The 18,238-nt window shown below is 63.2% G+C and overlaps 1 protein-coding gene across 7 annotated transcripts in view; it reads right to left on the minus strand.

The window, feature by feature from the left end:
• RIMBP2 (RIMS binding protein 2) overlaps positions 1-18,238 on the minus strand; it is a 102,799-nt gene that overhangs the window by 75,459 nt on the left and 9,102 nt on the right. Inside the window, exon 1 of one of the 7 annotated variants that reach the window (XM_045844030.1) lies at positions 9,476-9,549. The exons of the other annotated variants lie outside the window; for them this stretch is intronic. The gene's annotated coding sequence lies outside the window, so the exon portion shown is untranslated. Of the gene's footprint in view, positions 1-9,475; positions 9,550-18,238 lie in introns of those variants that run through there. 7 annotated transcript variants of the gene reach the window in all.

Genomic DNA, 18,238 nt, shown 5'->3' on the forward strand with positions numbered 1-18,238 from the left:
TGGGCAGCGGAGGTGGGGGCCCAACCTGGAGAAGCCGCCTGCCTCCCACATTCTGCCAGATTCCCTGGGAGCAGGCACCCCCTTAGGATACAACTGCACGCGCCACAAAAGTTACCATTTTAAAGTTGCAACACTGTGGCATCAGGTGCCGCCACCGCTGTGCAAACATCGCCAGTATCTGGTTTCAAAATGTTCCTCCTGTGCGCAGTCGCGCTCCCCCGGCCCCCAGCCCCCGGCCGCCACCAGTCCGCGTCCTGTCTCCGTCTCCGTGGACATGGAACCGCACCCTGTGTGGCCTCTGCGTCCGGCGTCTCTCGCTCAGCATCACGTCTTCAAGGCCCGTCCACGTCCACGCTGCAGCGGGTGCAGGGCCTCGCTCCTGCCCGTGGCTGAGTCCCGGTCCAGCGCGAGGCAGGACCACAGCGCGTCTCCCCTGCGTCCACTGCTGGGTGGGCACCCGGCGGGCTGCTCGCACGTGCGCTCCCTCAGTCATCTCAGCAGGCTGAGGCCGCCACACCGTGTCACGGACTCCACGGCGAAGGGTCGAAGTCCCGAGAGACACCACTGCTCCACGGACACAGGCTACAGGGGGCAGAGCCCGGCCCCAGCCCTCCCGAGGCCCCGCCCTGCTCTCACCTGGCCCGGGAAGGTGCGCTCGGGCCGACCCGAGGAGTGAGGACTGAGCTCGTCCTCACCTTGGGGCCAGGTCCAGGGGCTCCCCCGGCCCCAGGGTCACCGTGTCCACACCGGCCCCCAGCATCAGCCTTCACGCCTCACTCAGTGTGTGGCCAACCTCCGACCTCTGTGCCACCAGCCATCAGCAGGGCTTGGATCTGTGGGGCCCGGCCGCTCCCTGGCCAAACCACTTGCTTTGCCCCGAGACCCTCCAACCAGCAGCCCCCCCACCAGCAGCCCTCCCACCCCCACGCCTTCACCCCCTGCTGCACTCTGGCCGTCTGCCCCGAGCCCTCACACTTTTCCCGAGACTTCCCGGTGACGGTTGTAGCGTCAGGCTGGTTTCAGCCACATCAGAGAACAGCTGGGTCTCACCAACGGTTAGCTGACCCACGGGCACTGGCCATCCATACCTGTCAGCTTCCCTCCCTCCCCGGGCCCTCAGCTGTGGCCCACCGTCCCCCGCGTCACAGCGGACGCCCTCCAGGGGACAGGCCAGCCCCAGGCGCACGTTCTCTGACCCACCCGGCCTGGCTCTCCCCTCCCCACCAGAGAACCCTGGCCCCGGCCGGGCGAGTCCGTGGGCTGGAGCGTCATCCCAAGGCGCCAAGGCTGGGGCCCAGCCCCCGCCACCAGGGCACACACAGCAGCAACAACCGAACGCGCAGCTGAGCAGAGCGGAGCAGTGTCTCCGCCCCTCCCTGCCCTCCGTCTCCTTCAAACTCACAAACAAGATGTTTTTTAGAAAGACCTCAGAGACGTCCGAGTACCCGCCCACCGAGGTGGCCTCCGGCTGCTCCTGGGATGACCACCCCGCCCCCGCCACCCCGAAGTCTCTCCTCGCAAGGCCCGGGGGGTCGTTTCTTGTGTGACGCCCACCACTCGTTCTCACGTTCTCGTGTCACTCGGACTGAGACAGGGTCGGCAAACGTCTCTGCCGCGGGCTGGTCAGAGCACAGAGCGCGGCCCCCATGGCACCTGCAGGACCTCGAGGCCACGGCCGCCTCATCCCCGCAAGCCGGCAAGGCAGATGAGGGCCCGATGAGGACCGCATGATAAATCACTGCTCAGATTAAATGCGACCGCCAGCCCGGAGAGAGGCCGCGCCTGCCAAGCTGAAGGCCTGACAGGGAAGCCAGACGCCCCCGCCCCCGGCGCCCGCAGCCAGCGTTTAGCGCGCAGCCTGGCGCCGCGGCAGGCACGCGGAGCGGCAGGGCCAGGGCCTGCTGTCCAACGCCATCCAAGGCGCCGGCACCGCCCGCCAGCTGGCAGGACGCCCCGAGGGGCCTCCACAGCCAGGGCCGGGGACAGATGGCCGCGAGCTTCGGTGTGAACTGGAGCTGGCGGGGCGGGGCGGGGCGGGGGGGGGGGGGTTGGGGGGGAGGTGCAAGAGGCACAGCAGAGAAGTGACAGAGAGAGAGACGGGGGCGAGGACCGAGAGGACAGAGAGAGGACTGAGAGTGCGTGCGGTCCCGTCCCCGCCACCGGAACCCAAAGACGTCCCCGGGGCTGCCTGCTTCTCCCGCGAGAACCGCCACACGGCCAGTCAGCGGGGAGGCTCTGGACTCGGGGCGTCCTCGCCAGCCTCCCGGTCTCCCTGGTGCTCACGGCGGGACTCTGGACAACTGACCCAGGTCCTCGGAGCCCGTGCTCTCCCGCCCAGGCACCAGCGCCAACAGCCGGGCTGGGCGGGAGCCGAGGGGAGCGAGGCCTCGGGAGAGCTCAGCAAGGCCCTGGCTCTGCGGCGGAGCCACTGCCCACCTCCCGTCCCGGGCGACGAGACGGGGGTCCCCAGCCCTTCGCCAGGCGAGCGCAGGGTCCCGTGACGGGCACAGCCCCTCCCTTCCCCACCAGCGCCTGCCCTCACCCACGCCTGGGGCAGCACTGCTCAGAGAGGAAATCCACGAACTCCGGAAGCGTCCACGAGACTCGGGGCCACGGGGCCCAGACACGGCAGCCAGCGCAGACCTCACGGGCCAGCGGAGGGGCCCTTCTCCCACAGCTGATGAGCCAGACGGTGGGGGAGGGGGGGAGGCCTGGGGGCTAAGCCTGGTTCTGACCCGAGTGAAGCCAGGGGGGCTCCCAGCTTCGAAAAGAGCCGTTCCCTCACCAGGCCAAGGCAGTGGCCAGCATCTAATAAAGCCACTCGCGGGGCTGCAGAGCCTGCAGGAGCCCCCGCCGGGGCAGGGCGCGGGGAGGTCTGCGTCGATACACCGGACGGGCGCTGTCCCCCCGCGGACCACGGGCCAGCCCCCTGTGCAACGGCTGATTTCGTCGCCATCTCAGCAAGCAGCGGGAACCCAAGAGCCGCGGCGGCGGCAACAGCAGCTGGCAGGTGCTGTGCCCCCTCCGTGCACAGGGCCCCGCTCGGAAGCCTCACCGCAGTCGACCCCCGTCCTCACCAGACAGACGCCCGGCCTGAGCGAGGACGAGGGTGACAGGCGGCAGCCACCACGCGCCTCCTGGGTCCTGAGCGCCCGCCCGCGTCGGCTCCTTCGGGAGCAGGCCTCCGAGGGGGACGAGGGCCCGGTCCCCCCACTTCACAGCGGGGAACACGGAGGCACGTGCAGGTGCAGAAGCACACCTGTGGCCACGCAGCCCGGCGAGCACTGGCCGACCGGCTCCGACGCGGCCCCTCAGCAGGGCCAGACGGCACGGGGGACGGGAGCCGGGAGCTGGTGGACGGTCCGTCAGCTCCCCGGGCGGGGCCGGGCGCCCCACCCACGGGGCCTCCCTTCACCTCGGCCGCCCCACTCCCCCACCCCACGGTCTTGGGCAGGTGACTCGCCTCCCTGGGTCTCAGACCCCCACCCGGAGGACGGGGAGAAGCACGGCACCCGCCTGGCACGGTCGTTCTGAGGACCACGAGGTGACCAGTGTGTCACCTTGAGAGCAGGGCCTGGCACGTGGGTGCCGCTGTCACTGCTGCACCCCAAGCAGACCGGCCGTTAAAATTCTAGCAGAACAATTCAGAAAACCCCAAAGGCCACCCCCTCCCCCCACGGTGGCAAGACCACCGGTACTCGGTCCCCTGCCCTGAGCAGCCCCGCCAGCTGCGCCCCCCTGCACAGGCCGCTCCTCTTCCGGGGAACAGGGATTCACCGTGTGAAGCCCCGACATGACCAAGAAAACACTGAGGAACTGAATTTACCCTCCAGCGACGATACTCCCCTCCCTGCTCTCGAGAGAGAGCAGAGCTCCCCCCCGCTGGGCTGCGGAGACAGTACGGCACCTCGGGTCCCGCTGGCAGAGCACCCGCCCACAGCCAGCGCCCGGGCATGCTCCCGGCTCACCCTGCCCCCCAAGGTCGGCACACCTGTCACTCAGAGAGACAGAGACTGGACACAGAGGCGGCCCGTTACCGCAGTAACGAGAGACGAGGAAACAACCTGAACGGTCGCTGTGTGACCAGTAACTGCGGACAGCCTCGTGGGGATGTTACTCGCCAGGCTGGAGCTCGTTTCTGTGGTTTTTCATGCCACGGAAAAGTGCCATTGTCATGTAAACTTAAAAAAAAAAAAACACAACTTAAACTAGTTAACTTTATGCATGAATCCCCATGAAGAAAATCTGGGGGGGAAATGCCAATATTAACAACAGTTGTGTCTGGGTGATAGGATTATGAGAAACATGTATTTTCTTCTTCATGCTTTTCTATGTTCTAACTTCGCCACAATGAACATTCATTACTTTCCTAACAAAAATTAAAAGCTGACATTACAAAAAAGCAGGTTCCAGAGGCACACCCCCTGCCCTCGGGGCTTGGATGTCAGCTGCCCCCGCCCCAGGCAGGATGGCAGAAGCGGGGTGCCCAGCTCCAGGCTCACCTGTCGTCCCCGCCCCCAGACGGGTCCCCGCTTACAGCCTCGAGTGCGTTCAGGGTCGGGGGGTGCGGCGGGCAGGGAAACTCAGCTTCTGGAAGACCTGGACCTCCCCACCAGTGCAAAGGTTACATCCTCCTCCTCCTGGGGAGGCGTTGGGGGGCGGGGCGCAGAAACAAAGAAGCAGCTACATCTGTGGCCCTGTTGCATCTCCTACCTAAGGTAACAATGTAGCCGCATGGCGGGGAGCGTTCACGGGCCGGAAACAACGAGTAATAACACCCATTAGCAACCCAGGGCAGAACCGGCTCCGGGAGCCAGCTGCAGCAGCCCGTGCTGAGTGCTGTCATCACCGCACACGCGCAGCATTTCGGCACCAGGCACGTCTCACCAGATCGGAGGGAATCTTACCGAAGTCCCACCACCAAAGCGCCAGATGAGGCAACACCTCCAAGTCCCACGCAAAAGGCCTCTATCCCAACAGCGGCCCCGGACTGGGGCGAGGAGCCAGGTGGGGGCTGACAGAGGAAGTGGGGAACCTTCAGACAGAGGAGCCCCCACGGCCTACCCCTGGGGATACAGCTGCCAAAGGGCACCTACTCGCTGGCGTCCAGATGCTCCTGGGGGCTCACAGCTGAGGCTGAGGGTCCAGGGGTGAGGGGCTGGGGACTCCAGGCCCTCGTCACGCTCCACAAACTCCCCACCAGCACTCCTGCACATCAGCCCCTGAGAACTGAGGCCGTGAGAGCAGCTTCCTTCCTCCAAACAGTCAGGGCCTTTGCGCTGGCGCCTACACACCTGACCTTTGTCATCATTCATGGTGCAGCTTAAATGTCACCTCCTCCAGGGGGCCTTCTGGGATGTCACAGTCCCGTGCATCAGGCTGCTGCAACCCTGGGCATGGCGCTACCTCAGTCTGTTATTTATTCACCTGCCAGCCATCTAACAAACGCACACGACAGTCATCACCATGAGAGCAGGGACCTCATCTGTCTTGTCTGCCATTTGGTGCCAGCGCCTCAAATGCTCTCGGCGTTCCGCTGTGCTCAGGTGTGGGCTGAGTGAGCGAGCGAGGCACGGCCGTCATCACTGGGCCGACAGGTGACAAGCCCCAGCCACACCTTCCAGCAGCTCCCCTCGAGCAGGAGAACTGAACGTAACAGCTAATTGTGTGCGAAGTGTCTCCTTCCTCAAGTCTTCGCCACGGTCTTCAGTGACCGAACACACAGCTTCCCAAGTCGAGGTTAACTTGAGGCTCTGTCACTGTGAGGCTGGGCCACGCTGTCCCCAGGTGACCCCCACAGTAGCACTTCTTTCTCAAAGGCAAGGACCCGTTACCCGCAGGCCCTGCGCCTGGCGGGCAACGCCCCCGAGAAGCGACTGGGGACCATGCGTGCCCCTCCCTCCTCCCTGCCTGCTGGGCCCTCGCCCACCCCCACGCGCCTCCCACGGGGCCGCGGGTTCGGAATAGCGGGGCTTTCAGGCCCCGGCCTCCACCGCCCTCGGGGGGCGGGGGGACCGCAGGCTGGGCAGCTCAGGTGAGGTGTGCAGACACTAGGAAGGTGGGCCAGGTGGGCGCTGGCGAGAGCGTGGGCGAGAGGAGCCCTCTGGAGAACCCCTGGGAAGGCCCTGCCCGGAGGACGCGGCCGCACCCCCACGACCCCCCCCCATGCGGTGCACCCAGCTCCATCCTGCACGGGACCCAGGGATGCATGCAAGTGCGTGCTGTAGCGCCGGCATGGCCGGCTGGGGCCTCGCCGGGATCGGCAGCCACAGGGTGGCCGTGGACATGCCGGGACGCTGTGCAGCGGCGGAGTCGCCCCCAGAAACACACGCCGCCACAAGGCTGGGCCGTGAGACCCAGGCCTGCGCGAGCAACCACAGCGAGGGCTCCAGCAGGACAGCCTTCCTGCTCCTCAGACAGCGGCGGCTGCGACAGCACTGGGGTCGGGCAAAGACGCAAGTCCCAGACCCCACGGCGAACACGTGTGAAGGGGCTGCCAGGGACGGAGAAGGCCCGTGGGGCGGGCCTGGGGGTAAAAGAGAAGACACAGAAACAACGAGGGCAGGGGAGTGGGGAGGGGAAGGGAGGAGGGAGGAAGGGAGGGGAAAGGAAGGCTGGGTGGGTGGGCAGACTGAAGGATGGATGGAGGGATGGCTGGGTGATGGGAGGGAGGGAGGGGAGAGGGAGGCAGGAGAGGCGGGACGAGGGAGGGCCGCGGGCAGGACTGCAGAGTGGCTGAACCCCGCCGCAGCTCGGGCGGCGCCGGGCGGCCCCACCGGACCAGGGCGGGGCCACGTGCCGGGGAGCAGGCTCCCTAACAGACCGGACGGCTTCTCCAGTGGGCAGAGCAAGAAGCGAAGCTGCAGAAGCACAGGTTTGGGGATGTAAGTACCCCAATTCTAAAGGAGCCAGGGAAATGCAGGGCAGAATTTTCTGGAAGTTGGTGCCAGCCTCTCCACCTCACCACGATAGACGAAGACAGCCAGCCCAGCCCGTCCCTGGCGCCAAGAGCCCCCCACAGACGTGGGAGACGCGGGAAAGCTCAGCAGGAAGCCCCTCCGCTGCCGGGGGCAGCAGCAGGGGCTGGCGGGGCTCCACGGGCAGCTCCCGGCACACACCTGCACCTGCGACAGACCACGCTTCCCCTGCAGCCAGCCCTCGACCGCACTCTAAGGGAGCAGGACACACCTCCCAGAGACGCTTAGCCACCAACCCAGTGGTTCTCAAGGTGGGTCCCCGAACCAGCAGCGCTGGCGCCCCCAGGAGCCGCACGGAACGAGCCCTGGGCCCCCCAAACTGCTCGGACCCTGTGTTCACCCGAGGACCTGGACGGAGAACAACTGCCCCAAAAGACGCCACAGAGGGTCCGAGGCAGCTCGGGGCACAGCCCCTCTGCTCGTCCCGGTCAGCACAAGCTGCCCCCTCCCCATCGCCGAACACGCAGGAGCAAACGCAGCGAGAAACCCGCCCGTGGGAACGGGCTGAGTTGGTCTGCTGCCCTCCCCTCAATCGCTAGGAGTCCTCAGCCCACTCTGCGCCCGCCCCCTCTCGCGGGGAGGCGTGCCACCGCCCACGGCCACGCGCAGTTCACTGTGGCTGAGGGCCCACATGCTCTGGGGTGAGTCGGACACGGAGGCCTCTGGCCGGGGTCGGGGCGCACCCCTCCAGCCCAGACACCGCCCCGGGCACGCCGGCAGTGCCAGCCTTCCCTGACCCAGTTTGTCGTCTTCTCAGAAGCGGGTGGGGGTGGTACAGTCAGCTGCCAGCCACTTCCCCGAACAACCCGGACACGCTCTGCTGTGTCCCAGGTCCAGGGCTCGACGGCAGCCCCGGACCCCGGGGCACGGCCCCGTCACTCCGTACCGCAGGTGCCCCCCACCTGCCTTCCTCCCACGCCTGGGCCCCGCGCCTGGGACCCTGCGAGCCCGCATCATACCCGTCACCTCCCCAGAGGCCCCAGATCCACGTCACAGGAGCCCACATGACACCCCGAGAAGAGAAACCCAGACCTCGGGCGCCAGGGGCCAGGCCAGGAGACCCCCGCAGGACCACACCTGGGGCAGGGGGCAGTCACTTCCCAGAGGCCCCCAGCTGCTCCCCGTGAGGCCGGAAGCATGTCCCTCCTGTCGGTGCCCCGCTTGCCCGGGTTCAGAAACTGGGCGCAGAGAGAGGGGCTCCACGCCCCGCCCGCCCACACGCCGCCCAGCCACGGCCGCTGCTGGGCCCACCAGCCTCCCTTTCCATCTGGTCTCCCACCCCCAGGAGAGCTCGCTCCGCCCCTGCTGCTCCCATCTGCATCCCGGGTCTTCCCTCAGAGCGGTGGGGTCTCCTCCGGGAGGGTGGGTGATGCGGGACGGGCCAGGCTGGGCCTGACACCCTCCCCTCCCCTCCTGCCTCCACGCTTACTTTGACGTCCTAAGCACCTGCCGGGGTGGAGGCCAGCAGAAGGGTCTGGGGCAGGGGCTGCCCTGGGGAGCCTCTGCCCTCCACCCTGAGGGGGCCCCTGCAGCCCCTTCTCCCCTCTGCCCAGCGACAAGGCAGTGAGCCCTCTCTACCCAGACCTCAGCCCCCAACAGTGACCATGGTGACGGGACAGCCAGGGTGGGCTCCCTGGGGACAGGAGCAAACCTGCCTCCACGGAGGCCTCAGGCTCCCCCTGGTCCCCACCCCAGGCTCCCCCAAACTCCACTTCCCTCTGGGCAGGTGGCCCTGTACACACTGCATCTCCAGGTGAAAACGCAGCCCGCCGGGCAGAGGCTGCTGCGTGCACACAGGCACACAGGCACACACGCACACACAGGCTTGCACGCACACTCTGCCGGGAGCATCTGTTGTGACAAACAAATTATTCAAGTCAGTCCAGGAGACGTGAACTGACAAATCCTAATGTGCCGGTCGCTCGTCCATGCCTCCCACGTCTGAGCCGCGCCGGGGACTCAGCAGCCACCTCTCAGATCTGGGGGGCCACGTCCCCTTCCCACTGCAGCCCCGGCCTGCAGGGAGACCCGGTCCGAAGCCCCGAGGCTCAGATCAGAGACAGTCAGACATCCCATCCTGGGGTCCAGGAGGCATGGCCTGGCCCGGTGTGAAAGCTGGCCCCGAGGGGCTCTTCTGCAAAGCTGGGGGCTGGCGCGGAGAGGGGCCCCCACACAGAGAGAGGGGCTGGTCAGCCTTGCCCCTCGGAAAGGGATCCATCCATCCATCGGGGGGACCAGAGAGCCCCATCCAGCCGGGCAGGGGGCTGGTCCGGAGGCGCCCCCGTCCACCTCTCCCGCACCGGGGCGCACCCGCGCCCACCCCCGCCCACCCACGGGCTGCCTGGACCCTGCTGAAGGGCATTCCGAAGCCGCCGGAGAAGAACTTTGTCAGGGCGCAGTTTCCGCCGCGGCCCTGCCACCACCGCAGCCCTGCAGCCTGGTGGGGAAGGCGAGGGGACCAGAGGCTATTTTTAGGAGAAAAACAAACCTCAGCCTACCTTCCCGGCGTCGGCAGGGCCAGGCTCGGAGCTTCCCTGCGAAGGCGAAGGCGAAGGCGCAGGCGAGGACTGCAGTCGACTGTGTCGGATTACAAACTGGAGGCGGAGGGAGCGGCGGCAGGCAGGGGAGGCGGAGGGAAGGAGGGGGCGGGGAGGAGAGAGGGAGGGTGGGGGAGAGAGGGGAGAGGATCAGCCGCCATGCAGCGGTGCCCGGCGCCCAGGGAACGGCAGCGTTTAAACACGCGCGCACACACACACACACACACACACACACACCAAGATGGCTTTCCCCCCACTGCCGGCGCCCTTCTCACCGCACTGTCGCCAAAGCCAGGGGAGAAACAGAGGTGACCCCGCTGTCTGGCCACCGGCCCGGTGGTGACGCCCCCTACTCGGGACAAGAGCGCCCCATCTCCCCCGCTGTTGGGCGGGGGACGCCTGCAACCGCCGGCCCAGCCCACGTGCGCGCGTGGGCAGCAGGGGGAGGAACCGCCTGAGCTCGGCCCCAGGGAGCAGCTGCGAGCCCCGGCTGCCAGGCACCAGGCGGTCCTGCGACGCCCCGAGCGAGCGGCCGGGCCTTCACCCTCCGGTCTGGCTCCCTGTCCCCCGGGCTCCGGGGTGAGGAGGACAGGAAACAGGCACCTTGCCCCCCCCCCAGAAGTTCGGGCGGCTGCATACACGGGCCAGCCGCCTGGCCCTGCAAGTGAGCAACGGCCCAAGGCCAGGAACCGCAGGGGACTTCCTCCCCGGGGCTGGAGGCGCACCATTGAAAGATGCCGGCGATCCAGTCCCCGGGGCAGACAGCCCCGTGTCGGGCCCCGGACGCCAGGGCAGAGGAGGGCCCTCCTGCCTCCCACCTACACGGGACGCGGGAACCGAGAGCGCACAGGCACTGCGGACCACGGCGACCTTGAACTCAACACCTTCCCACCGCGGCTCCCCCAGAGCACGCACCCAGCAGGGCTTCCGGATCAGGGCCCTGCTGCTGCCGAAACACGGGAGTAGCACCCGAAGGTGCCTGCAGGTGGGAGGCTCCTCCCAGCCCCACATCCACAGTCCCGCCTGGCTCGTCAGTCGCAGAGCCCCGTGTGGCGGCAGCGTGGGGGCCGACCCCCTTGCCTGTCTCCCTCTGCCGGCGGAGCTGCCGGCCCCCCGCAGCTGTGACCAGCAGAGACGGGGCAGCACGAGACCGGGGGAAGAACGGTGCTCAGGGAGGGACACTCGTGCTCACGTTTCAGGGCAGCCACAGGGTGGGCCAGGCTGTGTCCGTGGACGGGTGTGGCCCGGCCGTGCGGTGGAACACTGTTCAGCCACGAAAAGGAACAGAGTCCCGACGTGCTACAATGTGGCAGAACCTCGAAAAAAATGTGTTGCTGAGTGAGAGACGCGGAGCACAGGACACACCATCCCGTGACTCCCCCTACAGGGCACAGCCGGAACAGGCCAGGCCACAGACCGGAAAGCAAGGTGGCGATGGCCGGGGGCTGGGGGTGGCTGGGGGGATGGAGTGGGATGGGACCGCTCCTGGGGACAGGGTTTCAAGGCCGTGCTTGCAAAGCACCGTGCGTGTACCCAATGCCACTGAGTGGTGCGCTGTGAAGTGGTTAATTTTGTTACACGAACCCCCTCGACTGAAAAAGAAGGGAAAAAGCAAAGGCTGGTGAACAAAGCCTGAACTGAGCGTCCCATCAGCCCTGACTGCGTGTGGCCCCGAGCAGGTCAGCCTGTCCCCTCGTCTACAGAAGGGTCGCCTCTGCTTCTGACAGAGCCCCCTTCTCGGGCTGCTGGAGGAGACAGAGGTGGCGGAGGAAGAGAGGACTGGGCCCCCCTTGGGAAGGACACGCCGCCGCACCAGGTCGGCCCCGGCGAGCTGGGGCCCGGGGGGAGGCGCCCCCACCGACAGCCACGTCTGGCCCCGAAGGAAGGCAGAGGCTCCGCCCCTCGGTGCCGGGCTCTGGCCTCCCGGGGCCCCGGCGAGGTCTGTGCACGAGGCGGTGGGCAGTGTGAGAAGGCAGAGGCTTCCGTGGGCCTGCTCGGAGGTGCCCGGGGTGCGAAGGGAGCCATCCGCCCCCGCCCGAGTGGGGACCTGGCCGACACTGCCGTGGAACCACCCAGTGCTGGAAACCACGGCCTGCCTGGGACCCGCAGCCACGAAGAAATCAGAGACGTGAGCCAGCCCCCGCTGCCTGCGCCCCCTCTGGCGGGAAACAGACCACATGGACGCCCCACTGTTCACTGGGCCCCTGGGCCGCCAGAGGCCCCCCCAGGGACGCGGGCGTGTCTGCTGGATGTCAGGGACGCGCCGGATGCAACGCTGCTCACGCCCACTCCGAGCTTCCCGCCGCCGTGGGCGGCAGTCCAGCCAGGCCACTCCGTTCGGACGGGCCGTCCGAGAAAGCAGGCCCGCGGCTGGCACCGTGGTTCCGCGGGTGCAGCCCTCAGGCCGCAGAAGTCAGCTGTGGCCAGCGAGCTGGCGCTGGGGCCGCAGCCCTAACGACAGGGCCGCGCAGCACTGAAATCAGAGCCGCCGCACGGGTGGCCGGCTCCCTCCGAGGCCCGAGGCGCACTGTGGGCGCCCGCACCTCTCTGGGGAGCACGTGCGGGGAGTGTGCACTCGGAGCACTTTCCCGATCCGCACTGGGCGGAGCTTCCTCGTGGGCACGTGGGCACGTGGACACTGCACCCCGGCCACACGGAGTGGGGGCAACGGCAGGGGGGGGTAGGCAGGCGGTGGTGCAGACAGTCTGATGGTTGAACGGGAGAAGAACCCGGGCGGCAGACTACAAAACTGCTACAAGTAAGAACGGAACAGGGCGGGACGGACCGCAATGAGGAGAACCCCACACATGTCCTGAAACAGAGGGGAGGGGGGGGGAGGGGAGGGGAGGGAGGGGAGGGAGGGGGAGGGGAGGGGAGGGGGAGGGGAGGGGAGGGGGAGGGAGGGAGGTTTTGATCCTAGCAACAGTACTTTGTACATTGCTGCCTATGATCACATATAAGAATCAACAGCTTTCCTCCACAAGAAGAACAGCCAGTCAGAAACTGCAACGGAAAGGGGAAAAGCCCCACGTATAACAGCACAGACCAAGAAGATGTCCCTAAGAGCGATCTGAACCAGAATGCACAGGACGAATGGGAAGAACGCAGAGGAACACGGGGAAGCCCGGACAAGGAGAAAAGCACGCCCACACTCGGACGTGACGCCCGATCTCACGGGACTGTCCCTAAACCAGCCACACGGTCAGACGTGGTCTCGGCAAACACCAAGGCAGGACTTTCTAGACACGGGCACTGGCTCTGACCTTTGTGCGAATGTGCAAGCACAAAAGTATAACCTGGACACTGTTTAGGGCAAAAATAAGTGAAGGAAGGGTGCTAATCTCACCAGACATAAAAATACATTATAAGTATATAAATAAAATTGTTTGGCCGTGGTGTAGGAACAAACAGATCGATAGAACAGACTTGGATAAATAGATCAAATTACTATGAGAATTTAATATATGATAAGGTGGCACTTCTAATCAATAGAAAAGATTGATTATTCTATAAATGATAGTCAGAAAACTGAATAAGTTTTATGATATCCTTATACAAAAATCGGTGCCAGATGAATCAAGTATTTAAACACATAAAGGAGAAATTGAGCGTCCTAAAAGAAATCAAGGACTTTCTCAGCAGCACAGAAAAAGCCCAGAGATGTTTAAAGAAGGTATGATTACATCAGACTGCATGAAACTTAAAACGTCTGCACAGTGGGAAAAAAAGCCACGTAGAAAACTGAAAGACAAGTTGCAAACTGGAATAAAATACCTGCAACACACGTTTCAGACTCAGACGCGGGTCCCGGTTTGGCGGGACGCGGAGCTTATTCAACCTGAGGGACTTATTTAAGAAAGGAATGTTTTAAAGACTTCCAAGATACATGGAGGCCTAGGCAGACACACTGTGTCTCCTCACACAACCGAAACAAAAACAACAACAAATTTAAAAACAAAAAACAACCAGAACTGACAGAAAACTGAACTGTATGGACATCCAACAACCAAGGAGTTAAAGAAGAAACACTCACCCAGACCGGTAAGAGGGGCGGAGAAGGGCAGCCGGGGGGAGAAGACTCGTGGCAGGGCAGTGGCTGGCGGACCGGGGGGCGGGTAAGGCAGCAGCTGCAACTCAGCGAGGCAGCAGCTGGTGGGCCTGGAGGCCCCACATTCGCACGCAGATAAACCGGGAAGAACAACCAGGGAGCGAGACAGACCCACAACCCAGGGCGCCATCGCAGGGAAATACAGCCGCAAACCTCTGATCGAAAACACCTGTGGGAGGTTGCGGTGCCGGGAGAGGCTCCCAGCCTCATAGGGTAGCTCACTGGAGAGACCCACAGGGTCCTAGAACGTACACAAGCCCACCCACTCGGGAATCAGCACCAGAAGGGCCCACTTTGCTTGTGGGAAGTGGGGGCAGTGACTGAAACCCGGCAGAGGCAAGCAGTGAGGCAAGCAGCACGGTTCCCTCTCGGACCCCTCCCCCACACACAGCACCACAACGCAGCAACAGGGGTTGCCCCGCCCTCTTAGGGCTCCTTAAGGCTCCACCCCTCACTACGTAACAGGTGCACCAAGACAAGAAAATAATGGCCCAAATTAAAAAACAGATCAAAGCTCCAGAAAAAATACAACTAAGCGACGAAGAGATAGCCAACCTACCAGATGCACAGTTCAAAGCACTGGTAATCAGGATGCTCACAGAATTGGTTGAATATGGTCACAAATTAGATGAAAAAATGAAGGCTACACTAAGTGAAATGAAGGAAAATGTACAGGGAACCAACAGTGATGGCAAGGAAACTGGGACTCAAATCAACAGTGTGGACCAGAAGGAAGAAAAAAACATCCAACCAGAAGAAAATGAAGAAATAAGAATTCAAAAAAATGAGGAGAGGCTTAGGAACCTCTGGGACATCTTTAAATGTTCCAACATCTGAATCACAGGGGTACCAGAAAGAGAAGAGGAAGAGCAAGAAATTGAAAACTTATTTGAAAACATAATGAAGGAGAACTTCCCCAGTCTGGCAAAGGAAATAGACTTCCAGGAAGTCCAGGAAGCTCAGAGAGTCCCAAAGAAGTTGGACCCAAGAAGGAACACACCAAGGCACATCATGATTACATTACCCAAGATTAAAATGAAGGAGAGAATCCTAGAAGCAGCAAGAGAAAAGGGGACAGTCACCTACAAAGGAGATCCCATCAGACTGTCAGCTGACTTCTCAAAAGAAACCTTGCAGGCAAGAAGGGGCTGGAAAGAAGTATTCCAAGTCATGAAAGGCAAGGACCTACACCCCAGATTGCTCTATCCAGCAAAGCTTTCATTTAGAATGGGAGGGCAGATAAAGTGCTTCTCAGATAAGGTCAAGTTAAGGAGCTCATCATCACCAAACCCTTATTTTATGAAATGTTAAAGGGACTTATCTAAGAAAAAGAAGACAAAAAACATGTATAGTAAAATGACAACAATCTCACAATAATTAGCAACCACACCTAAAACAAAAACAAAAACTAAGCAAACAACTAGAACGGGAACAGAACCACAGAAATGGAGATCACATGGAGGGTTATCAACAGGGGAGAGGCAGGGGGAGAGAGGGAGAAAAGGTACAGAGAATAAGTAGCATAGATGGTAGGTAGAAAATAGACAGGGGGAGGGCAAGAATAGTATGGGAAATGTAGAAGCTAAAGACCTTATGACACATGGACGTGAACTAAAGGGGGGAATGCGGGTGGGAGGGGTATGCAGGGCAGAGGGGAATAAGGGAAGTAAATGGGACAACTGTACAGCATAATCAATAAAGTATATTTTTTAAAAATTCCTTTGGAACAAACTAACAGTAACCAGAAGGAGGTGGGAAGGGATAAAAAAAGAGAGACTAACGCAGGTGGAAAGCTGTTATTCCAAAATTGAGTAGCTTTTGAATAAAGACTTCTTTCCTTTATCACCAAAAATAAAAGAATTTTTTAAAACCCACCCATACAAAATGGGGCAAATATGGTTATATATAAAGAATGAAAACACAAATCGCAACAGATTCCAGACTTTAAAAAGCTGACGAGCCCCACAAATACCACGGAGTCCAGGGGAAACAGGACTCTTCGTTGTTGCTGCACAGTCTGCCTGCCTCGCTCCTGCAACACCGTTCCTCCGCACAGTCTCCTCCGGCCACCGCCCCGGGGCCGCGGTTCTCTGTGTGACCCCGTCCTCTCTTGGGGGAAGAGAAAGAAAAATTCCTTCCCTTAGCACAACTGACCGCATGTTCTCTCCCATAGTTATGAGCAGTTTGGGGGTTTTCTTTCACAAATTTACTTCACGTGGAGTTGTAACGCGTGAACTTGTGGTGTGCGCCGCTGCGCCAGGGTGTGCCCGACGAGCACCGCCCCGCAGTGAACACCGTCTGGTTCCAGACCACCGAGGGGGAAGGCGAAGTGCGTGGGGGGCCACGGCGCTCAGGGCACTCCAGGCCGTCTGGGGCGGCGACGCATCGTCTCGCCCTCCCCCGTTTGCTCTCGCGCGCACACAGACGCGACTGTGTCTCCCACCAGCTCCTGGACCGGCAGCGGGAGCGAGACTCGGTGACAGTTTTCTTCGGTCGGCCGGGAGACTCCCCAGACTGCAGGTATCTTGCCAAGTGCAGAGCCGGCTCAGCCGCGAGACCCACGCCTCGTCACCCACTCGGGGAGCCCAGCACGCTGAGCTGCAACGTGCCCACCTTCCACAGACGCGGCCCCCGTGCCACCCCTCCCATCAGGGTTTAGACGGCAGAGCCTGCGGGGGCCTTAATCAGAGGGAGAAGGGACTGAGGGGGGCGCATGTGATGCCAAGACGTAAACCCTGCAGCCGGCACACGCAGCCCCGCCGCTCTGGTTCGGTGGGAAAGGCGGGTGTGGGGCAGGGCCTCCTGCCCGCAGGCCCCTCGCCGCCCACAGAGTCCGAGGGCTGCCACTCACCCCCAGAGCCCACAGACTGCCCGCCCGCCTGCTCGCCCCAACCCCACCTCTCTGGCGCGACTCACTCATTTCCCCTGCCGGCCGGTGCGTGAGTCTGGGAGCTCTGGGTCGCACGCTCTAGCGTCAGCGACTCCTGCCGGACCACGGCAGACCATCCCTACTGCGCGTCACACCACGGGGAGAGAAAACGGCTAGATGCCCCCTGGGAGGAGGGAGGACCAGGTGACATCCCCCCCCCAGAGAAGAGGCTGCAGCAGGGGCTGTGGGTGCCTCTGACTCCACCCTGCCTCGGGCACGCCGGCTCCAACCGGACCCTGCGCCTAGGACTCTCCATCTTCTCTGGGCGCCTCCAGCCCCCTGGGGCAGGAACAGCCCCGGGGGACGAGAGCATCTGTGGTCAGGTTTTCACGGAACCAAGCCCACCTTTCTCTGCATCGTTCCAGTAACTCATGGATCAAGGCCACAGGGGATGACGCGTAACACCCAACTCCTAGAAGTCCCCGTCGTGGGGTGGCCACCGCTGCGCTTCCCCGCGCTCCCAGCCGGACAGACGCCTGCCGGACAGACGCCTGCGGGACAGACTCGGCGCATCCCAGCTCGGCCCGCCCGGAGGCCCTGCGTCTCCTCACAGAACGCCTTCCGTCCGGCTGACACCGGCCTCCGCCACGGCAGGCCCCCCGGCAAGACACCACTCTGAGTAGAACCTTCTGGAGTGATCACCACTGAGGGAGGGATGATCAGCTCGGACGAGTCCCACAGTGGGACCTCCCAGAGCTCCCTCCTGGAGAAACGAAGCAGCAGACGGTCCCCACCGTCACCCACCCGAGTCCACTGCTCCCAAGGCGGAGCTCGCACACGCCCCCTCGGCTGCCCACCCCCACGCAGTCCTGTGGCTCCCGAGCCCCAGAGCCGCCGCCGGGACAGCCCTGCGACCCGCACTGGCGGGCCAGTGCCAGGCCAGAGCGCCCACGCTGCGGAGCCGAGGGAGCTGAGCCGGTTCCGTGAACGACCACATCCCGTCGGGCTCCCCGGGGTGGGGGGCCTCACCACAGGGAGGCTCCTCTTGCTCTCCAGCTAATGGGGCACGAAGCACAAATATCGGACGTGGTTAACTTTCCGTCTGGGATTTGGCGGTCCATGGCTACGAGAGACAGGAGCCCTGGAAGGTGGCCCCTGATCGTCACAACTTCACGAAGGGGTGAGAGACGAACAGGCTTCTGGGGGGACGCGGAGCAGAGCCCATCATCGTCTGCGGGAGGGGGCGGTGTTGGGGGAGGGGGCAGGCCTGGGGCAGCTGGGAGAACCGAGTCCCACCCAAAGTAACTCAGATGGATTCCAGACTGCGTGGGCCTGACCGAACACACACGTGGTCCCTGGGGGGGCCTTCCTCCGGACAGTTCCCAGGCCGACGGGGACCTGGCCCTCTGACCTCGGTGGCTGTCACTGCGCCTCTGAGACTGGGCACCAGGCTGCTGCAGAATTCGACTCACCCCTTGAAAACTTGCACACCAAGAACTAAAACCCTAGAGCTTCCAGGTCAGGCCCTAGGGAGTAGGCACAGCACCCGTGAGGGGAACCCCTGGTTTTAAAGGGCAGACAGGTGACGGGGGCAGGAGGGACAGGGGCATGGGCTAAGCCACCCGCCACGTGTCCCTGCACCTCCAGTTTTGTCTGAACAGAGTCACATCCGTCTGTTTACAGGTGCCCACGGCCACCCGCCGCACCCGCCACACCCGCTGCAGAGCGAGGAGCGTCGACAGACACC

Source organism: Phyllostomus hastatus, unplaced genomic scaffold (assembly GCF_019186645.2).
Source record: "Phyllostomus hastatus isolate PE091 unplaced genomic scaffold, TTU_PhHast_1.1 phas_contig_1162, whole genome shotgun sequence".
Lineage (NCBI taxonomy): Eukaryota > Metazoa > Chordata > Mammalia > Chiroptera > Phyllostomidae > Phyllostomus > Phyllostomus hastatus.